Source organism: Rutidosis leptorrhynchoides, chromosome 3 (genome assembly GCF_046630445.1).
Source record: "Rutidosis leptorrhynchoides isolate AG116_Rl617_1_P2 chromosome 3, CSIRO_AGI_Rlap_v1, whole genome shotgun sequence".
NCBI lineage: Eukaryota > Viridiplantae > Streptophyta > Magnoliopsida > Asterales > Asteraceae > Rutidosis > Rutidosis leptorrhynchoides.
In genome coordinates, this window is record NC_092335.1 from 509,642,804 (window position 1) to 509,669,085 (window position 26,282).

Consider the following 26,282-nt stretch of genomic DNA (forward strand, 5'->3'; position numbering starts at 1 on the left):
CTGAATATCCTATTAGTTATAAAAGATAAAAATTATATAAGCTATCAAATTAATAGACTTTTCTGATTTTACCCACGTTTTGAATAGCCAATAGATACAGCAGGTAGCCAGGACCCTTTAAATCGGAAGCCCACAACTCGCCACTAACAAATCCAACTATTACTACGAACCAGAAAATTTAGGATGTCTATCAATTTAACCGCTTAAAATAATTTTTCGTCGAAATTTTAAAGATAAAATCTATGTCCTAAAAACTAGAGCGTCGAGAAATAAGAAAGAAAAATAGTGCGTCGTAAAACGTCAAAAAATAAAAAGTCGAAAAATAATCGTCGAAAAATAAGAAAATGCAGCGTCAAAACTTAAAAGTCTAAAAACTAAATATTAAAACTTACGTCTAATGGTATTAAAGCTTAAAGGAATTCTAAATCCAAAACGGCAATAACTTAAAAAGTACTAAAATCTATTAAAATATTAAAGCGATAAGCAACGTCGTAGAATTCTAAAGCGCCTAAATCTTAATCTAAAGAAAAAGCACTTGAGGGATTTTACGACAAAGCATAAAAATCTAGAAATAAAAATAACTACGGCAAAAACTATATCTTAAAACTAATTACGAACGATAAAAATACAAATTACGAATTAAACGATTAAAATATACAATTTATAACCAGAATGATAAAAATACAAATTTTATAAAATTGTTATTTTTAAATTATTATTTTATAAAAGTAGTAATTTATATAATTAATAATAATTGTAAAACTTAATATTACTAAATATAAATTAAAATTAAACTTAAAAACTAATTAAATAACTAATAACTAATTAGGGTTAATAATAATAATAATAATATAAATTAAACCCTAATCCGTATTAATTGCAGTACTAGGTTTAAGCTGTCACAGCCCTCATGCGATCACATGTATTTTTTCCTACCCTTTCATGCGGTCGCATCGCCCAGAGGTTCAGATCACAAATTGGGCTGCTACAGTTTCCAAGCCCGATTCAGTTTTAATTATATTTTTTTTTAATTTTATAGAAAATAAAATGTAATAAAAACTTTAAAAAAAATTTACTTATTATTTTTTTATAACTTTTAATAATAAACAAAAATTTAAATTTTTTAATTTTAACAAAACTTAAAAATATAAATATGTATTTTTCTTTTTCTTGTTTTTATATTTTTGGATTTAAAACGTATTTTTACAAAAATAAATTAAAACTTAATAAAGAAAATCTCTTTTTTTTAATAGCGTTCCGCTTCGGCGTTTAAGATGATCCCCGGCAGCGGTGCCAAAAATACTTGATGTTATGCAAGGTGTATACGAAATAGTTATATTTTTACTACGAAATACTATTAAATACGATACAATTTTACACAAGTTATTTATTTATTTATAGAGTGGATATACCTAAACCTTGCTACAACACTTATAGGCAGTGTACCTAATCGTAAAGTAGTGTAGTTTTTAGTAAGTTCGGTTCGTTCCGCAGGGAGCTAGCCAAGTTTAACGCTATATATTTTAAACTATATTTGTATATATATATATATGTATATATATATATATATATATATATATATATATATATATATATATATATATATATATATATATATATATATATATATATATATAAGTAGTAGTATTATTATTATTATAAAAAGGGGGTTTTACCATTTAGTGACCAGTTTATCGATTTTATGTCTTAAGTCACAATTAAAACCTAATGTAAAATATTAAAAATAAATATGACTTAATTTAAAGCGTAAAGTAAATGACGATAATTAAAGTGCGATAACTTAAAGTGCGATAAATAAAATGACGGTAAATAAAATTGCGATAATTAAAAGTACAATAATTAAAAATGCGATAAGATATAAAATAAAGGAATTATGCTTATTTAAACTTCCGTAATCATGATGTTCGACGTGTTGATTTTAGTTTATTACCATGGGTTAATTGTCCTTTGTCCTGGATTATTCAATATGTCCATACGGTTTTTGTCCATAACAGTCCATCAGTCATAAATATAAAGTGCGAGTGTCCTCGTCAAATTATCCTTATATCTGAAGTCAAATATTTCTACTAATTAGAGATTTAAACTGTAATAAGGTTTAATACATTGTTAATGATTACACCAGGTTATCGACTGTGTGCAATCCAAGGTTTTAATACTTTATTATCAATTACACCAAGTGTCCTTGTATGTAATCCACCCCTGTTTTAATGAGTCCATTGACTATTAATCCATCCCCGTGTCCGGTCAAATGAACGATTATTAATACTTATAAATATCCCGCTCATCGTGTCCAATCGAGTGTATATGGTTATTTATAGATACGTCAAATTATAGATCTCTATATTAAATTAACGAACTATCATTCAGTTAAACAAATATAAAGCCCATTAATAGTCCATAGTCCAATTCCTACAAGTGTCGGTCTTTTGTCCAAACCCCAATTATGGTACAAAGCCCAATAACCTTGTCTTTAATATTTAGCCCAACATCATGATTACTTCGGCTTAAATAAACATAATAATAATTTAGCTACGAGACATTAATTTAAAAAGGTTGAACATAACTTACAATGAGTATTAATAGCGTAGCGTTACACGGACAGAGTTTCGACTTACAAACTTAAAACATTCGTCACTATAACCTTATTATTATTAACTTAAAATTAAAATTAAAATTAAAATTAAAATTAAAATATAAATATATATTAAGAGTGAGATAGATTGAATTATATTGTGTATAATTCGGCAGAAAACGTTGCAATTTACAGGACTTGGCCTGCTACGGGCTTTCATGCGATCGCATGACTTTAAGCCTTCCTGGCCATGCGATCGCATGGCCACCTTTTCCTGGTCACAAATGATTCCAAAACGTGGGCTGCGCGTATTTATTTAATATATAATATAATATATATAATTTTATATAATTAATTATATATTATATTATATTCTTGTGCATTGTTGACTTGTAATTTTAGCTTCGTTACGTCGCGCGTTGATAGTTGGTTCATGTCCCGGTTCCGGATTTTCGAACGTCCTTGCGTACAATTTAATATCTTGTACTTTGCGTTTTGCGGCTCATACTCTTATAACTTTTAGACGTTTCTCATCAATAAATTGAACCACTTGGATTGTACTTTGTACTTTTAAGCTTTTTGGTCATTTGTGTCTTCAAATCGTCGAATCTGTCTTTTGTGTTCACCTTTTATGAAATATATGTTAGTTTTTATCATCATCAATATATATATATATATATATATATATATATATATATATATATATATATATATATATATATATATATATATATATATATATATATATATAAACAAAAGTGCATATAGTGATTTAAAATAATAAAATACAATAGATCAGTAAGATTAAGTATGTAAAATAGTATACAAGATAATAAATTGGTTATTAAAAATAAAGCCATATATAAATGTGTATGAATCCTATAAATAATTATTATGATATATATATTGGATTATATATAAAAGATATAAATATTATATGTTATTATATTTGTTAAATGATACATAATTAATAATATGTAATATTAATATATATTAAATTTAATTACAAGTTATAATATAAGTTGTTATTATTATTATTACTTTCATTAGTATTATTAACATTAATATTAATATTAATATTAACATCAGTATTATAAATATTATTGTTTTTAATATGAGATTTGATACATGTAACTTGTTAGATCTTAATTATTATTTGTATTACCATTATTAGATATTATTATTACCTTTATCAGTAAAAATCATTATTAATAATAATATAATTATTATTTTTATATAAATTTATTATTACCATTACTTTATCATGATTCTTATTCATATTAGTATTATTTTGATATTATTATTACTAAAAATATTGTTAGTTTATTATTATTATTATTATTATTATTATTATTATTATTATTATTATTATTATTATTATTATTATTAGTATTTTGATTTTTATTAATATAATTATAATTATTAATTATTAAAAATCATTCATATAAAATCGCAAAAATGGTTTTGGAAGCAGAATCCGTTGAACGTTCCTTTCAACCTTTATCTAATTTTGGATTCTTGTCTGAAATTAATACCAATCAGTAACAGTTATAATCGTACGAGTTTGTTACCCATCTTAATCTGATTTTTTTATTTTGTTTGTATCTTTTCTAATCGATTTTTCTGTCGATACCACTCAATATATAACAATCGATCACTCTTTCATTGATTAACAATTAGACGACTCCTCACCACCAAAACATCAAATAACAAATAGTAATTCGTTTCATTTATTAAATTAAACAAGAAAAATTTTGCAGTGGCTCTGTTCTTGTAACTTTTTGCCAACACCTTGAAATCAAATCAAATTTCAAAATGTAAAAGTGTCGTTTTGTTAGAAATCTCCTAATCAAGCTCTCTGTAAATTTTCTAGCTTCAATTCTTCATATTGATTATAAATTTCGAAGTCAAAGTTCAATTTTAAAAAAGTCAAATAAATCGTTTTTCATGAAATTCGAATTTGTTTTTACGTATTAGGTTAAATTGATAAAACAGAAAGTTTCCATGAGGGATTTAGAACTTATTTTGTTTAGGATTCATGAGCTAAAACGTCCTTGAATTCAAAATCACATTTGGAGTTGGTTTATGTTTTCACGAACAGCAGGCCTGTTGTTTTTATTTTTTATTTTTTTTAGTTAGTTGTTTGTTTAATTGAATAAAATAATCCAACAGGTCATTTATAATTATAATGTAAATCTTAATCAAGATTAAAATTCGTGAATGTTTATAGTTCATCTTTGATCGAATTACATAATGAAGAAGAAGGGATCACAGAAAACTGGGTTAAGTAATGTTTGTTGGGAATAAAATCAGAGAAATTGATGACAGATGAATGGTTAGGGGATGATTCGAGTGAGCGGGAGGTCACGTGTTCGAGTCCCGTTTGAGGTGTTTTATTTTTAGAAAAGCTCTAAGGTAGTTTCATTTTCTTTTTAAAAATCATTATTATTATTGTTATTATTATTATGTTATTAATATTACTAATTATTATAATTGTTATTGTTATTATTGTTAGTATTATTATTGTTATCAGTATTATTCTTATTAAATATTAAAGAAAATATTATTATTATGAGCAATATTATTATTAATAATTATTGTTATTATTACTAATATAACAATCATTATCATTATTAGTATTAGTATTATCACTAAATATTATTATTATTATCATAATTATTAATTTTATAAGACTACTACTAATATAAGTATTACTATTATTATGATTAAGATTACAAATTGATGTTATAGAAACTTTAGTCACTAGTTTAGAAATTAAACACGAAGATTATGATTATTATTATGAATATAAAAGTTTTAATGATATTGTTAAGATTATAATTATAGAAATCTTAAATATAAATATTATTATGGAACTGATTAGGTTGAAATTTTAATTAGAGTATGATTTAAAGAAATTAATAGAATTATTATAATTATTGATATCATTGTTATTATAATATAACATAGTATTAAAATCATTATTAAAATCATTATTATTTTTATTAACCTTATTATAACTTTTATCATTATCATATAGTATCATTAACATTTTTAATATTAGTAAAGTCGTAATTATTAGTAATACCATAATTAGTAATTCTATCATTATTATTGTCACTATTAGAATTATTAATATTAATAATTTTATCAGTAATATTAAGTATTATCAATATTATCATTTTTACCATTACAAAGATTATCTTAGTATAATTATAATTACTAATTTCAACAAACAAATGATAATCATATAAAAGTATATTTAACTTAACTATATTAATATTTTCATTTAAAATGAATACATTTAATTAAATAATAAAATATATATAAGTTTTTAATACAAAAATTTTATCACTAATAATAATAATATATATATGTTCGATTACGATTATGTGTATTAATAAATATACAAATGATATAGGTTCGTGAATCCGAGGCCAACCCTGCATTGTTTAGTTATTCAATGCCGTCATATGTATTCTTACTACAAAATACAGTATTGTGATTTCATTTGTTCCCTTTTTATATGCTTTTGCAATATATATTTTTGAGACTGAGAATACATGCGCTGCTTTTATAAATGGTTTACTAAATAGACACAAGTACTCGAAACTACATTCTATGGTTGGATTATAAAACCGAATATCACCCCTTTTAGCTTGGTAACCTAAGAATTAGGCAGGCGAGAGGTTCTGTTCCTAATTGACGCGAATCCTAAAGATAGATCTATGGACCTCTACAAGTCCCATCCAGGTTATGGATGCTTTAGTACTTCGATTTTTATACAGACGAGAGGTTCTGTATATACAGACGAGAGGTTCTGTATGTTTGGGAATATTCTATGCATTAAAGTTAATGTCAGTTACCAGGTGTTCAATTCATATGAATGATTTTATCTTTATGCAGACGAGAGGTTCTGTTTATAAATATGAAAATCTTGTGGTCTATTAAAATTATGGAAATGATCGATTATGATAAACTAATGAACTCACCAACCTTTTGGTTGACACTTTAAAGCATGTTTATTCTCAGGATTGAATTCCGCTGTGCATTTGCTCAATTTAAAGATATTACTTGGAGTCATTCATGGCATATTACAAAAGACGTCGCATTCAAGTCATTGAGTTCAGTAAAGATTATGATTAAGTAAATGACAGATTAGATCATTTATAGTTGGATATTATAAAATGGTATGCATGCCTGTCAACTTTCAATGTAATGAAAGTTTGTCTTTTAAAACGAATGCAATGTTTGTAAAATGTATCATATAGAGGTCAAATACCTCGCAATGTAATCATATGTTATTGTATTCATTCTTATGGATTAGGACGGGTCTTTACATGTGGTATCAGAGCGGTGGTCTTAGCGAACCAGGTCTTGCATTAGTGTGTCTAACTGGTAGTTGTTAGGATGCATTAATGAGTCTGAACTTCGACCGTATCTGCATGTCAAAAGTTTTGCTTATCATTTCTTATTGGAAATTACATGCTTATCATTCTTAAGTCTAGACACATCTTACTGCATTAATTGCATGAATAGTGTATAGACAAAATTCATATCTTAGCGTATCTGCTAATTCATATCTTAGCGTATCTGTTACTGTAAACTTTGCCTGACATATTTCGTAAATTCCTCCGTAATCTACGAAATCTTTTATTCTATATATATAGATATTCCATGTAAGTAGAATACCATCCGATAGCCAGGAATCATTTCATATCGAAAAATCTTTTATTCAATCGTACGAAATGGAACTCTCCACTAGTTCAAGTCCCTTAAATTCCGATATGGAGTTTCACTCAAGCTCCGAAAGCAGTGTGACCGGAATGGACCAACCAATCAGCCATCATCTATTCTAGATGAATTGGGGATGGGCTCGTAGCCTCCTTAATCATTGGAGACAAGAAGAAGGTGATCCTTTCCATCCACCACATTGCCCTCTTGGCGAAGAACCTGAAGCACTTACCGGCGAACCTGTTCGAGACACCATTTTCTCTCTCATTTCTAGAGCATCCCGTCATGATTATATACTATCCCAGATTCTAGATCTTATTCATCCGCTCATCCGAATCGCCAATCATCCCAGTATAGTAGAAGAAACCAATGAACTTCGCGCTCGAGTAGTGGCTCTGGAGAATATGGTGCAAAGGTTATAAGCACCAGCAGCAACACCGGCATCAACAATACCACCATCATCAACGTCAACTGAACCATTACCACCATCAACAATCCATACCTCAACATCTCATTCTGTACCTCGAGTATAATCATCGTTCTACGTATCGTTCTACATCAATTATCTTCGTTCTTCACGGCGATTATGTAATCTCTAATGATTTAGAGATTATGTATTCTAGTTCTAACGGTAAATCAAATGAGATTAATATTATATTAACTCATTAAATCCATGATTACTGTAGTGACCCGAACTTTTCCATGTTTATATATATTAATTGAGATTGATGTTTACATGATTAAATGTTTCCAACATGTTAAGCAATCAAACTTGTTAAGACTTGATTAATTGAAATAGGTTTCATATAGACAATTGACCACCCAAGTTGACCGGTGATTCACGAACATTAAAACTTGTAAAAAAAACTATATGATGACATATATATGGTTATATATATAGTTAACATGATATTATGATAAGTAAACATATCATTAATTATATTAACAATGAACTACATATGTAAAAACAAGACTACTAACTTAATGATTTTGAAACGAGACATATATGTAACGTTTATCGTTGTAACGACATTTAATGTATATATATCATATTAAGAGATATTCGTACATCATAATATCATGATAATATAATAATTTAAAATCTCTTTTGATATTATAAACATTGGGTTAACAACATTTAACAAGATCGTTAACCTAAAGGTTTCAAAACAACACTTACATGTAACGACTAACGATGACTTAACGACTCAGTTAAAATGTATATACATGTAGTGTTTTAATATGTATTTATACACTTTTGAAAGACTTCAATACACTTATCAAAATACTTCTACTTAACAAAAATGCTTACAATTACATTCTCGTTCAGTTTCATCAACAATTCTACTCGTATGCACCCGTATTCGTACTCGTACAATACACAGCTTTTAGATGTATGTACTATTGGTATATACACTCCAATGATCAGCTCTTAGCAGCCCATGTGAGTCACCTAACACATGTGGGAACCATCATTTGGCAACTAGCATGAAATATCTCATAAGATTACAAAAATATGAGTAATCATTCATGACTTATTTACATGAAAACAAAATTACATATCCTTTATATCTAATCCATACACCAACGACCAAAAACACCTACAAACACTTTCATTCTTCAATTTTCTTCATCTAATTGAACTCTCTCAAGTTCTATCTTCAAGTTCTAAGTGTTCTTCATAAATTCCAAAAGTTCTAGTTTCATAAAATCAAGAATACTTTCAAGTTTGCTAGCTCACTTCCAATCTTGTAAGGTGATCATCCAACCTCAAGAAATCTTTGTTTCTTACAGTAGGTTATCATTCTAATACAAGGTAATAATCATATTCAAACTTTGGTTCAATTTCTATAACTATAACAATCTTATTTCAAGTGATGATCTTACTTGAACTTGTTTTCGTGTCATGATTTTGCTTCAAGAACTTTGAGCCATCCAAGGATCCATTGAAGCTAGATCCATTTTTCTCTTTTCCAGTAGGTTCATCCAAGGAACTTAAGGTAGTAATGATGTTCATAACATCATTCGATTCATACATATAAAGCTATCTTATTCGAAGGTTTAAACTTGTAATCACTAGAACATAGTTTAGTTAATTCTAAACTTGTTCGCAAACAAAAGTTAATCCATCTAACTTGACTTTTAAAATCAACTAAACACATGTTCTATATCTATATGATATGCTAACTTAATGATTTAAAACCTGGAAACACGAAAAATACCGTAAAACCGGATTTACGCCGTCGTAGTAACACCGCGGGCTGTTTTGGGTTAGTTAATTAAAAACTATGATAAACTTTGATTTAAAAGTTGTTATTCTGAGAAAATGATTTTTATTATGAACATGAAACTATATCCAAAAATTATGGTTAAACTCAAAGTGGAAGTATGTTTTCTAAAATGGTCATCTAGACGTCGTTCTTTCGACTGAAATGACTACCTTTACAAAAACGACTTGTAACTTATTTTTCCGACTAGAAACCTATACTTTTTTTGTTTAGATTCATAAAATAGAGTTCAATATGAAACCATAGCAATTTGATTCACTCAAAACGGATTTAAAATGAAGAAGTTATGGGTAAAACAAGATTGGATAATTTTTCTCATTTTAGCTACGTGAAAATTGGTAACAAATCTATTCCAACCATAACTTAATCAACTTGTATTATATATTATGTAATCTTGAGATACCATAGACACGTATACAATGTTTTGACCTATCATGTCGACACATCTATATATATTTCGGAACAACCATAGACACTCTATATGTGAATGTTGGAGTTAGCTATACAGGGTTGAGGTTGATTCCAAAATATATATAGTTTGAGTTGTGATCAATACTGAGATACGTATACACTGGGTCGTGGATTGATTCAAGATAATATTTATCGATTTATTTCTGTACATCTAACTGTGGACAACTAGTTGTAGGTTACTAACGAGGACAGCTGACTTAATAAACTTAAAACATCAAAATATATTAAAAGTGTTGTAAATATATTTTGAACATACTTTGATATATATGTATATATTGTTATAGGTTCGTGAATCAACCAGTGGCCAAGTCTTACTTCCCGACGAAGTAAAAATCTGTGAAAGTGAGTTATAGTCCCACTTTTAAAATCTAATATTTTTGGGATGAGAATACATGCAGGTTTTATAAATGATTTACAAAATAGACACAAGTACGTGAAACTACATTCTATGGTTGAATTATCGAAATCGAATATGCCCTTTTTATTAAGTCTGGTAATCTAAGAATTAGGGAACAGACACCCTAATTGACGCGAATCCTAAAGATAGATCTATTGGGCCTAACAAACCCCATCCAAAGTACCGGATGCTTTAGTACTTCGAAATTTATATCATATCCGAAGGGTGTCCCGGAATGATGGGGATATTCTTATATATGCATCTTGTTATTGTCGGTTACCAGGTGTTCACCATATGAATGATTTTTATCTCTATGTATGGGATGTGTATTGAAATATGAAATCTTGTGGTCTATTGTTACGATTTGATATATATATGTTAAACCTATAACTCACCAACATTTTTGTTGACGTTTTAAGCATGTTTATTCTCAGGTGATTATTAAGAGCTTCCGCTGTCGCATACTTAAATAAGGACAAGATTTGGAGTCCATGCTTGTATGATATTGTGTAAAAACTGCATTCAAGAAACTTATTTTGTTGTAACATATTTGTATTGTAAACCATTATGTAATGGTCGTGTGTAAACAGGATATTTTAGATTATCATTATTTGATAATCTACGTAAAGCTTTTTAAACCTTTATTGATGAAATAAAGGTTATGGTTTGTTTAAAAATGAATGCAGTCTTTGAAAAACGTCTCATATAGAGGTCAAAACCTCGCAACGAAATCAATTAATATGGAACGTTTTTAATCAATAAGAACGGGACATTTCAGTTGGTATCAGAGCGTTGGTCTTAGAGAACTAGAAAATTTGCATTAGTGTGTCTTATCGAGTTTGTTAGGATGCATTAGTGAGTCTGGACTTCGACCGTGTTTTCTTTAAAAATGATTGCTTAACATTTTTGTTGGAAACTATATATTTTTAACATATGAATATTATGTGATATATTAATCTCTTAACGTGTTTGATATTATGTGATAGATGTCTACCTCTAGAACAAGTCCCATTGACTCACCTAATAATAATGAAGAGTCAAATGTAAATTGGAATGATTTGTGGACTGATTCACAAGTTCCCGAAGAGGAACCGGAAGAAGAGTCGGAACCGGAAGAAGAATCGGAACCGGAAGAAGAATCGGAACCGGATGAAGAAATAGAACCGGTGGGGGAAATAATAAAACGGTTAAGTAAAAGAAAATCCTCAACCAACCGACCAAAGTTAATTATGGTCAATGGTGTTTCCGCCAAGGAAGCAAAATATTGGGAGGATTACCAATTCTCCGATGAATCGGATTTCGACGAGAATTCCGATGATGTTATAGAAATTACCCCAACTGAATTTAAAAAGGCAAAAGAAAATAATAAGGGAAAGGGCATAAAAATAGAGAAATCTAATTCCAACCCCGATGAACTTTATATGTATCGTCAACCCCCGAAGTCCTTAAGTTGTAACAATGACCCGGGAACCTCTAAACCACCAGGTTTTTCTAAACCAATGTGGACAACGACGGCTCGTATTAGGGGAACATCATATATCCCTAGAAACTTGGCAAAACGAACCAAAACCGAAGAAGAAGAAACGATCGAGTCGGAATAAGATAGTTGTATTCGTGTGGTGTAATATATGGAATATAGTGTTCTTATGCTTTATGATATATGTAAAAATTGCTTGTATTAATAAGTATTTTTTTTTATGAATCTAACTCTTGTCTATTTTACAGTTTAAAAACACAAAATGGATAGACAACCCAATATTTTAAGAGACCTACCCGGAGACATGATTGATGAAATCTTGTCTAGAGTCGGCCAGAATTCTTCGGCACAACTATTTAAGGCGAGATCAGTTTGTAAGACATTCGAAGAACGTTCCACGAATGTCTTGGTTTATAATAGGGATATCACATTGGGAAACCCATAAGTTACGATGTGTTTACTTTGACGCATATATTGCGGGGAACCCAAATGCTATTTTACGCAACGGGTTAAGAAATTATTTTGACTCAATATATCCGAATATTGGACTTCGTGATTTAGAAAAAGCGGCTAACATGCAACATAAAGAAGCATGTTATGCTTACGGATTAGTAATGTTCGCTTCTCACCAAAGTGAGAACAAGAACATCGGGCTACAACTATTAAACAAAACGTTTCCACAAGTGACGGAGTCGGTAATTGGGGTAAGAAATGAGGTTTTTAGATTATTACGGGACTGTTGGACATTACGTAACCCTCGTCCCTTTGATGACGTTACAACACGCTGTCTTATCAACGGCCATAACGGTTATGTTGCACAAGACCAAGGATGGGAAGTAGTCCTAGTAAAACCAGAATGCATGACTTGTTTCTGGACGTATGAATTACGTGTCTTTATTGCCTTTGCCGAACGACTTGTGTACTAGCTAGAATTGTCTTCACAACTATCTTGTATCAAAGTTATTGTGTGCTATATTTCATGCTTTATGTAAAATAAGCGGTATTGTAAGTTTGTAAAATATTGTATAAAAGTTTGAACGCGAAATATTATTACAATCAGTTTTTCATATAGAATTGTAGTAGTTGAATTGTATATTAGCTACTAAGTATGAACTTAACGGGTAGGTACTACCCGAATATAAACTTATAAAACGCTAATATGAAGAAAAAGCTTTTATAAATGAGTTCATATTATGCTACGAAATACTATTAACTACTCTTAATATTCTGTATGATTAACTTGTTCCATTTAACTATTTTGAAGGAAATGGCACCGACTACTCGACACACCGTGAATATGAATGAAGAGGAATTCCGTACTTTTCTAGCTTCAAACATAGCCGCAGTACAGGCTGCGCTACATACCAACAATAACCTTGGATCTAGCAGTACAGGAAATCGTGTAGGATGCACCTACAAAGAATTCACTGCCTGCAAACCTTTGGAATTTGATGGAACCGAAGGACCGATCGGATTGAAATGGTGGACCGAGAAGGTTGAATCGGTGTTTGCCATAAGTAAGTGTACTGAAGAGGACAAAGTGAAGTATGCTACGCATACCTTCACAGGTTCTGCGTTAACATGGTGGAATACCTATCTAGAGCAAGTGGGACAAGATGATGCGTACGCACTACCGTGGTCAGCATTCAAGCACTTGATGAACGAGAAGTACCGTCCCAGAACCGAGGTCAATAAGCTCAAGACAGAACTTAGAGGGTTACGAACCCAAGGATTTGATATTACCACGTACGAAAGACGATTCACAGAATTGTGCCTATTGTGTCCGGGAGCATTCGAAGATGAGGAAGAGAAGATCGACGCGTTTGTGAAAGGATTACCGGAAAGAATCCAAGAAGATATAAGTTCACACGAGCCCGCCTCCATACAACAGGCATGTAGAATGGCTCACAAACTAGTGAACCAGATTGAAGAAAGAATTAAAGAACAGACTGCTGAAGAGGCCAATGTGAAGCAAGTCAAAAGAAAGTGGGAGGAAAACGGTGATAAGAATCACCAATACAACAACAACAGCAATTACAACAATAATCGCAACAATTATCCCAACAATCGCAACATCAATCGCAACTACAACAAACGGCCCAACAACAACAACAACAACAACAACAGCAACTACAACAATCATCCCAACAACAATAATAACCGCAACAACAACAACAATCAGAAGCAACTATGCCAAAGGTGTGAAAAGAATCACTCGGGGTTCTGCACCAAATTTTGCAACAAGTGTAAAAGAAATGGTCATAGCGCAGCGAAGTGTGAGGTCTACGGACCAGGGGTTAATAGAACGAAAGGAACAAATGGTGTCGGAACGAGTAATGGCGGAGCAAGTAGTGTCGGAGCAAGTTATGCCAATGTAGTTTGTTATAAATGTGGAAAACCAGGCCACATTATTAGAAATTGCCCGAACCAGGAGAACACGAATGGACAAGGCCGTGGAAGAGTTTTCAATATTAATGCGGTAGAGGCACAGGAAGACCCGGAGCTTGTTACGGGTACGTTTCTTATTGACAATAAATCTGCTTACGTTTTATTTGATTCGGGTGCGGATAGAAGCTATATGAGTAGAGATTTTTGTGCTAAATTAAGTTGTCCATTGACGCCTTTGGATAGTAAATTTTTACTCGAATTAGCAAATGGTAAATTAATTTCAGCAGATAATATATGTCGGAATCGAGAAATTAAACTGGTTAGCGAAACATTTAAGATTGATTTGATACCAGTAGAGTTAGGGAGTTTTGATGTGATAATCGGTATGGACTGGTTGAAAGAAGTGAAAGCGGAGATCGTTTGTTACAAAAATGCAATTCGCATTATACGAGAAAAAGGAAAACCCTTAATGGTGTACGGAGAAAAGGGCAACACGAAGCTACATCTTATTAGTAATTTGAAGGCACAAAAACTAATAAGAAAAGGTTGCTATGCTGTTCTAGCACACGTCGAGAAAGTACAAACTGAAGAAAAGAGCATCAATGATGTTCCCATTGCAAAAGAATTTCCCGATGTATTTCCGAAAGAATTACCGGGATTACCCCCACATCGATCCGTTGAATTTCAAATAGATCTTGTACCAGGAGCTGCACCAATAGCTCGTGCTCCTTACAGACTCGCACCCAGCGAGATGAAAGAACTGCAAAGCCAATTACAAGAACTTTTAGAGCGTGGTTTCATTCGACCAAGCACATCACCGTGGGGAGCTCCTGTTTTGTTTGTCAAGAAGAAAGATGGTACATTCAGGTTGTGTATCGACTACCGAGAGTTGAACAAACTTACCATCAAGAACCGCTACCCACTACCGAGAATCGACGACTTATTTGATCAACTACAAGGCTCGTCTGTTTATTCAAAGATTGACCTACGTTCCGGGTATCATCAAATGCGGGTGAAAGAAGATGATATTCCAAAGACTGCTTTCAGAACACGTTACGGTCATTACGAGTTTATGGTCATGCCGTTTGGTTTAACTAATGCACCAGCTGTGTTCATGGACCTTATGAACCGAGTGTGTGGACCATACCTTGACAAGTTTGTCATTGTTTTCATTGATGACATACTTATTTACTCAAAGAATGACCAAGAACACGGTGAACATTTGAGAAAGGTGTTAGAAGTATTGAGGAAGGAAGAATTGTACGCTAAGTTTTCAAAGTGTGCATTTTGGTTGGAAGAAGTTCAATTCCTCGGTCACATAGTGAACAAAGAAGGTATTAAGGTGGATCCGGCAAAGATAGAAACTGTTGAAAAGTGGGAAACCCCGAAAACTCCGAAACACATACGCCAGTTTTTAGGACTAGCTGGTTACTACAGAAGGTTCATCCAAGACTTTTCCAGAATAGCAAAACCCTTGACTGCATTAACGTATAAAGGGAAGAAATTTGAATGGAATGATGAACAAGAGAAAGCGTTTCAGTTATTGAAGAAAAAGCTAACTACGGCACCTATATTGTCATTGCCTGAAGGGAATGATGATTTTGTGATTTATTGTGACGCATCAAAGCAAGGTCTCGGTTGTGTATTAATGCAACGAACGAAGGTGATTGCTTATGCGTCTAGACAATTGAAGATTCACGAACAAAATTATACGACGCATGATTTGGAATTAGGCGCGGTTGTTTTTGCATTAAAGACTTGGAGGCACTACTTATATGGGGTCAAAAGTATTATATATACCGACCACAAAAGTCTTCAACACATATTTAATCAGAAACAACTGAATATGAGGCAGCGTAGGTGGATTGAATTATTGAATGATTACGATTTTGAGATTCGTTACCACCCGGGGAAGGCAAATGTGGTAGCCGATGCCTTGAGCAGGAAGGATAGAGAACCCATTCGAGTAAAATCTATGAATATAATGATTCATAATAACATTACTACTCAAATAAAGGAGGCGCAACAAGGAGTTTTAAAAGAGGGAAATTTAAAGGATGAAATACCCAAAGGATCGGAGAAGCATCTTAATATTCGGGAAGACGGAACCCGGTATAGGGCTGAAAGGATTTGGGTACCAAAATTTGGAGATATGAGAGAAATGGTACTTAGAGAAGCTCATAAAACCAGATACTCAATACATCCTGGAACGGGGAAGATGTACAAGGATCTCAAGAAACATTTTTGGTGGCCGGGTATGAAAGCCGATGTTGCTAAATACGTAGGAGAATGTTTGACGTGTTCTAAGGTCAAAGCTGAGCATCAGAAACCATCAGGTCTACTTCAACAACCCGAAATCCCGGAATGGAAATGGGAAAACATTACCATGGATTTCATCACTAAATTGCTAAGGACTGCAAGTGGTTTTGATACTATTTGGGTAATAGTTGATCGTCTCACCAAATCAGCACACTTCCTACCAATAAGAGAAGATGACAAGATGGAGAAGTTAGCACGACTGTATTTGAAGGAAGTCGTCTCTAGACATGGAATACCAATCTCTATTATCTCTGATAGGGATGGCAGATTTATTTCAAGATTCTGGCAGACATTACAGCAAGCATTAGGAACTCGTCTAGACATGAGTACTGTCTATCATCCACAAACTGATGTGCAGAGCGAAAGGACGATACAAACGCTTGAAGACATGCTACGAGCATGTGTTATTGATTTCGGAAACAGTTGGGATCGACATCTACCGTTAGCAGAATTTTCCTACAACAACAGCTACCATTCAAGCATTGAGATGGCGCCGTTTGAAGCACTTTATGGTAGAAAGTGCAGGTCTCCGATTTGTTGGAGTGAGGTGGGGGATAGACAGATTACGGGTCCGGAGATTATACAAGAAACTACCGAGAAGATCATCCAAATTCAACAACGGTTGAAAACCGCCCAAAGTCGACAAAAGAGCTACGCTGACATTAAAAGAAAAGATATAGAATTTGAAATTGGAGAGATGGTCATGCTTAAAGTTTCACCTTGGAAAGGCGTTGTTCGATTTGGTAAACGAGGGAAATTAAATCCAAGGTATATTGGACCATTCAAGATTATTGATCGTGTCGGACCAGTAGCTTACCGACTTGAGTTACCTCAACAACTCGCGGCTGTACATAACACTTTCCACGTCTCGAATTTGAAGAAATGTTTTGCTAAAGAAGATCTCACTATTCCGTTAGATGAAATCCAAATCAACGAAAAACTCCAATTCATCGAAGAACCCGTCGAAATAATGGATCGTGAGGTTAAAAGACTTAAGCAAAACAAGATACCAATTGTTAAGGTTCGATGGAATGCTCGTAGAGGACCCGAGTTCACCTGGGAGCGTGAAGATCAGATGAAGAAGAAATACCCGCATCTATTTCCAGAAGATTCGTCAACACCTTCAACAGCTTAAAATTTCGGGACGAAATTTATTTAACGGGTAGGTACTGTAGTGACCCGAACTTTTCCATGTTTATATATATTAATTGAGATTGATGTTTACATGATTAAATGTTTCCAACATGTTAAGCAATCAAACTTGTTAAGACTTGATTAATTGAAATAGGTTTCATATAGACAATTGACCACCCAAGTTGACCGGTGATTCACGAACATTAAAACTTGTAAAAAAAACTATATGATGACATATATATGGTTATATATATAGTTAACATGATATTATGATAAGTAAACATATCATTAATTATATTAACAATGAACTACATATGTAAAAACAAGACTACTAACTTAATGATTTTGAAACGAGACATATATGTAACGTTTATCGTTGTAACGACATTTAATGTATATATATCATATTAAGAGATATTCGTACATCATAATATCATGATAATATAATAATTTAAAATCTCTTTTGATATTATAAACATTGGGTTAACAACATTTAACAAGATCGTTAACCTAAAGGTTTCAAAACAACACTTACATGTAACGACTAACGATGACTTAACGACTCAGTTAAAATGTATATACATGTAGTGTTTTAATATGTATTTATACACTTTTGAAAGACTTCAATACACTTATCAAAATACTTCTACTTAACAAAAATGCTTACAATTACATTCTCGTTCAGTTTCATCAACAATTCTACTCGTATGCACCCGTATTCGTACTCGTACAATACACAGCTTTTAGATGTATGTACTATTGGTATATACACTCCAATGATCAGCTCTTAGCAGCCCATGTGAGTCACCTAACACATGTGGGAACCATCATTTGGCAACTAGCATGAAATATCTCATAAGATTACAAAAATATGAGTAATCATTCATGACTTATTTACATGAAAACAAAATTACATATCCTTTATATCTAATCCATACACCAACGACCAAAAACACCTACAAACACTTTCATTCTTCAATTTTCTTCATCTAATTGAACTCTCTCAAGTTCTATCTTCAAGTTCTAAGTGTTCTTCATAAATTCCAAAAGTTCTAGTTTCATAAAATCAAGAATACTTTCAAGTTTGCTAGCTCACTTCCAATCTTGTAAGGTGATCATCCAACCTCAAGAAATCTTTGTTTCTTACAGTAGGTTATCATTCTAATACAAGGTAATAATCATATTCAAACTTTGGTTCAATTTCTATAACTATAACAATCTTATTTCAAGTGATGATCTTACTTGAACTTGTTTTCGTGTCATGATTTTGCTTCAAGAACTTTGAGCCATCCAAGGATCCATTGAAGCTAGATCCATTTTTCTCTTTTCCAGTAGGTTCATCCAAGGAACTTAAGGTAGTAATGATGTTCATAACATCATTCGATTCATACATATAAAGCTATCTTATTCGAAGGTTTAAACTTGTAATCACTAGAACATAGTTTAGTTAATTCTAAACTTGTTCGCAAACAAAAGTTAATCCTTCTAACTTGACTTTTAAAATCAACTAAACACATGTTCTATATCTATATGATATGCTAACTTAATGATTTAAAACCTGGAAACACGAAAAATACCGTAAAACCGGATTTACGCCGTCGTAGTAACACCGCGGGCTGTTTTGGGTTAGTTAATTAAAAACTATGATAAACTTTGATTTAAAAGTTGTTATTCTGAGAAAATGATTTTTATTATGAACATGAAACTATATCCAAAAATTATGGTTAAACTCAAAGTGGAAGTATGTTTTCTAAAATGGTCATCTAGACGTCGTTCTTTCGACTGAAATGACTACCTTTACAAAAACGACTTGTAACTTATTTTTCCGACTAGAAACCTATACTTTTTTTGTTTAGATTCATAAAATAGAGTTCAATATGAAACCATAGCAATTTGATTCACTCAAAACGGATTTAAAATGAAGAAGTTATGGGTAAAACAAGATTGGATAATTTTTCTCATTTTAGCTACGTGAAAATTGGTAACAAATCTATTCCAACCATAACTTAATCAACTTGTATTATATATTATGTAATCTTGAGATACCATAGACACGTATACAATGTTTCGACCTATCATGTCGACACATCTATATATATTTCGGAACAACCATAGACACTCTATATGTGAATGTTGGAGTTAGCTATACAGGGTTGAGGTTGATTCCAAAATATATATAGTTTGAGTTGTGATCAATACTGAGATACGTATACACTGGGTCGTGGATTGATTCAAGATAATATTTATCGATTTATTTCTGTACATCTAACTGTGGACAACTAGTTGTAGGTTACTAACGAGGACAGCTGACTTAATAAACTTAAAACATCAAAATATATTAAAAGTGTTGTAAATATATTTTGAACATACTTTGATATATATGTATATATTGTTATAGGTTCGTGAATCAACCAGTGGCCAAGTCTTACTTCCCGACGAAGTAAAAATCTGTGAAAGTGAGTTATAGTCCCACTTTTAAAATCTAATATTTTTGGGATGAGAATACATGCAGGTTTTATAAATGATTTACAAAATAGACACAAGTACGTGAAACTACATTCTATGGTTGAATTATCGAAATCGAATATGCCCTTTTTATTAAGTCTGGTAATCTAAGAATTAGGGAACAGACACCCTAATTGACGCGAATCCTAAAGATAGATCTATTGGGCCTAACAAACCCCATCCAAAGTACCGGATGCTTTAGTACTTCGAAATTTATATCATATCCGAAGGGTGTCCCGGAATGATGGGGATATTCTTATATATGCATCTTGTTATTGTCGGTTACCAGGTGTTCACCATATGAATGATTTTTATCTCTATGTATGGGATGTGTATTGAAATATGAAATCTTGTGGTCTATTGTTACGATTTGATATATATAGGTTAAACCTATAACTCACCAACATTTTTGTTGACGTTTTAAGCATGTTTATTCTCAGGTGATTATTAAGAGCTTCCGCTGTCGCATACTTAAATAAGGACAAGATTTGGAGTCCATGCTTGTATGATATTGTGTAAAAACTGCATTCAAGAAACTTATTTTGTTGTAACATATTTGTATTGTAAACCATTATGTAATGGTCGTGTGTAAACAGGATATTTTAGATTATCATTATTTGATAATCTACGTAAAGCTTTTTAAACCTTTATTGATGAAATAAAGGTTATGGTTTGTTTAAAAATGAATGCAGTCTTTGAAAAATGTCTCATATAGAGGTCAAAACCTCGCAACGAAATCAATTAATATGGAACGTTTTTAATCAATAAGAACGGGACATTTCAATTACATCTGAAGAAAATATATATATGAAAGTATATTATCATAACGATTGTAATTAAAAAAATTCTTTTGTACAAATTGTTAATGGTGAAAATATTTTAACGGGTAGGTAATACCCGAGGAATATTTAGATTTCACATTAATAAGTTACACTGTACATTCTTCGAATCTGATTCAACAGTCATTTACTATCCTACTTACATCCACAGATATATTAATCCGTTCACCGCAGAGTACCCATTTTCATTCAATTTTATGTTTGGATTTTGACCTATCAGAATCCAACAAGTGGCATAATGAAGAAAACATTGGACAAAATAAAATTTGTTAGAAACAAACAAATTAACTATGAGAAATTTTGTTAAGAATCCACACTAACAAAATCCTAGCTAACTGTTCCTAGCTAACTGCTAATTCCTTATTACATTTTATTTATCGCAATTTATTTATCACAATTTATTTATCGCAATTTTAATTCTCGCAATTTTATTTATCGCAATTTAATTTCTGTTATTTATTTTACGCACTTTAAATATCGTCTGGACACATATACAATGTTTTGACATATCATATCGACTTCATCTATATATATTATTTGGAATAACCATAGACACTCTATATGCAGTAATGCTTGAGTTAGCTATACAGGGTTGAGGTTGATTCTCAAATAATATATATACTTTGAGTTGTGATCGAGTCTGAGACTTGTATACAATGGGTCACGACACGTATTAATTAATTCGAATATTATATATTAAACTATATATGAATTGTTGAACTACTAATTGTGGACTACTAACTGTGAACTAATAACATTGGACAATTAAAATGAATTAAAATATTGATTATAACATATGAAACTAAACATTTCTTCAAGTTTGCCACTTGATTTCATCTTAAACCTCATTTGAATCTTGACAATTCCAATCTACATTCAAACCTTTCACTAATCTTGAAAACACCTCAATCGAGAGGATGATCCAACCACATATTATCTACGAAAGGCAGAACTTATGCATATGGGCATGCACCTGGAAAACTCTCGAAAACTAAGTAAAAGTTTAACACGAATCTGTATTAGATCCTGTAAGCGTTATTATTACCCAAAATAACTTGGTAATCCCTTTCAAATTAGCCAATTTTATCACAGCTCCAGCAAATGAACTTCGACTTTCATTCGAATTAGCCTTGTTATAACTTTGATATGAAAGTTTGTCTTTCATCAGTGTTACCGGGGAACCATTTATATCCCACCACATTGGCAGTAAACTTACCAGCAACTTTATTACTCCTTGGCATAAATCTCTCCGAAAAATTGCTATACTTGTTTTTTGAAACCCTATCATGTACTTATCGACATCTTGTAACGATAGTTGCCATACCAAATACCGGGAAGCATTAATCATTAATTCTCGAATTCCGCAGCGTTCCTACATCAACAGTTATATATCTATATATAACGTATATCTTTCGGACTGATGAATTTCAATTCGGAATCTCTGAATTCCTGAAAAGCACTCTAGCTTACGAATCAGATCTTCGAATTCTGAAAAAGCTGATGAAGCAGCGAAAACTGAAGACTGCCTTAACAGTCAAAAGTTTGATGATAAAGAATAGAGTGTTGAAAAAGCTCAAAAAAATTTAATATTGAAAAACGAATTGAGCAAACCATGAAGGAGACTCTAAACAAATCACAAGGACTAAATTTGTACATAAAGAATCCAGATAATTCTGTTTCTGATGAAATCTTTAACGAATATATTACTCCTTAATTGCTCTAAATCATTGTGAATGAATTTCTTCAACACACTATGATTCTAAAATTCTAAGATATTATCATATCTTTCATTATAAATATCCTCGATATTTATTAAGATATTTTCATAGCTATTCTTATCTGAAATCATTTACCTCTTCGAACTATCTGTATTACAACATAAAAGAAACTATTTTAGTTTCTAAATTTTGAAACTTTCGAGTTTAAAATATGAATGTTTTTGAAGTAGTGTTGGGAACTGATGCATGAGTTAGTATAATATAATGACACTTGATCAATGTGATTATATTACAGTAAGTCATACTGAGTTTCTAATGGAACATGATGATTCACAGACTATAACGTCATCATGTGCCATGTTACATGACTCTTACATTATACCTAAGCTCTAAACATATCAAGAACATATTTCTTGATAGTTCTATCTTTTCCGTAATTTCTAGTAATTTAACCAACCAAGATCGTACTATTATAATTTCTCTCTTAGAACACTAGCCAGGTTCATTCGAAACTCCATACCTACGAACTCTGGACCATTACTTGTTGTAATTAGAGGCGAGAAGAGAATAAAAAGGCAAAGAGCTTCGAAATATAAGGGAGAATATAAAGCCTGATAACAATACATAAACTACAAACCATGTATATCAATGTTTATCGCAACATAAAGATACGGGAGAATTAAAAACATTATAACCCCAAAGGCGAAGCAGAAGTAAACAAAATCCTCTGGTGGGAGTTGGAAAAGAAGAACGATCAATGCGATAGTCAGGATAAGTATAAGGATTAGAACTGGATTAAGCATTTTCACAATCTTTTGGGTGTATGAATTAGGAAAGAAAGTATTAAGGTGGTGAAAATTAATGGAACGGAAAATGTAAAATTATAATGGAAATATCCGACATAGCAATTGAGACAAATTACCGCATTAAATTTAAAGAGATCTAAATTTTCTTAAATTCTGAAGGATCAGATCTTATAGATTTCATAGATTTTCTTTAAATCCCTTGAATCTCGGTATTCAAACGAGACCACGTCAGAAGCTAAGGCGAATCTTTATTTTAAATTCACTATTTTGTAATAGCTTCACTCGTACTCTTCAAGTAATCAAATCATTTTATCCATATTACTCTATGGTAATAAAAATTCTATTTTATCAATTCATATTCGTCATGAAAACATTTTTATAGTTAGCCATGCCGACCTCGATCAAATTTCGGGACGAAATTTCTTTAACGGGTAGGTACTGTGACGACCCGAAAATTTCCGACCAAATTTAAACTTTATCTTTAAATGATTTCGACACGATAAGCAAAGTCTGTAATGTTGAGTCTCAAAATTTTGAACTATTCACATGGATTCATTTACCCTGTTGACTATTTCCGACGATTCACGAACAATTGGGTGAAATTAAATATATATATATATATATATATATATATATATATATATATATATATATATATATATGAATATAAACAAAAGTGCATATAGTGATTTAAAATAATAAAATACAATAGATCAGTAAGATTAAGTATGTAAAATAGTATACAAGATAATAAATTGGTTATTAAAAATAAAGCCATATATAAATGTGTATGAATCCTATAAATAATTATTATGATATATATATATATATATATATATATATATATATATATATATATATATATATATATATTGGATTATATATAAAAGATATAAATATCATATGTTATTATATTTGTTAAATGATACATAATTAATAATATGTAATATTAATATATATTAAATTTAATTACAAGTTATAATATAAGTTATTATTATTATTATTATTATTATTATTATTATTATTATTATTACTTTCATTAGTATTATTAACATTAATATTAATATTAATATTAATATTAACATCAGTATTATAAATATTATTGTTTTTAATATGAGATTTGATACATGTAACTTGTTAGATCTTAATTATTATTTGTACTACTATTATTAGATATTATTATTACCTCTATCAGTAAAAATCATTATTAATAATAATATAATTATCATTTTTATATAAATTTATTATTACCATTACTTTATCATGATTCTTATTCATATTAGTATTATTTTGATATTATTATTACTAAAATTATTGTTAGTTTATTATTATTATTATAATTATTATAATTATTATAATTATTATTATTATTATTATTATTATTATTAGTATTTTGATTTTTATTAATATAATTATAATTATTAATTATTAAAAATCATTCATATAAAATAGCATAAATGGTTTTGGAAGCAGAATCTGTTGCACGTTTCTTTCAACCTTTATCTAATTTTGGATTCTTGTCTGAAATTAATACCAATCAATAACAGTTATAATCGTACGAGTTTGTTACCCATCTTAATCTGATTTTTCTTTATTTTGTTTGTATCTTTTCTAATCGATTTTTCTGTCGATACCACTCAATATATAAAAATCGATCACTCTTTCATTGATTAACAATCAGACGACTCCTCACCACCAAAACATCAAATAACAGATAGTAATTCGTTCCATTTATTAAATTAAACAAGAAAAATTTTGCAGTAGCTCTGTTCTTGTAACTTTTTGCCAACGCCTCGAAATCAAATCAAATTTCAAAATGTAAAAGTGTCGTTTTGTTAGGAATCTCCTAATCAAGCTCTCTGTAAATTTTCTAGCTTCAATTCTTCATATTGATTATAAATTTTGAAGTCAAAGTTCAATTTTAAAAAGTCAAATAAATCATTCTTCATGAAATTCGAATTTATTTTTACGTATTAGGTTAAATTGATAAAACAAAAAGTTTCCATGAGGGATTTAGAACTTATTTCGTTTAGGATTCATGAGCTAAAACGTCCTTGAATTCAAAATCACATTTGGAGTTGGTTTATGTTTTCACGAACAGCAGGCCTGTTGTTTTTATTTTTTATTTTTTTAGTTAGTTGTTTGTTTAATTGAATAAAAGAATCCAACAGGTCGTTTATAATTATAATGTAAATCTTAATCAAGATTAAAATTCGTGAGTGTTTATAGTTCATCTTTGATCGAATTACATAATGAAGAAGAAGGGATCACAGAAAACTGGGTTAAGTAATGTTTACTGGGAATAAAATTAGAAAAACTGATGGCAGACGGATGGTTAGGGGATGATTCGAGTGAGCGGGAGGTCACGAGTTCGAGTCCCGTTTGAGGTGTTTTATTTTTAGAAAAGCTTTGAGGTAGTTTCATTTTCTTTTTAAAAATCATTATTATTATTGTTATTATTATTATGTTATTAATATTACTAATTATTATAATTGTTATTGTTATTATTGTTAGTATTGTTATTGTTATTAGTATTATTCTTATTAAATATTAAAGAAAATATTATTATTATGAGCAATATTATTATTAATAATTATTGTTATTATTACTAAT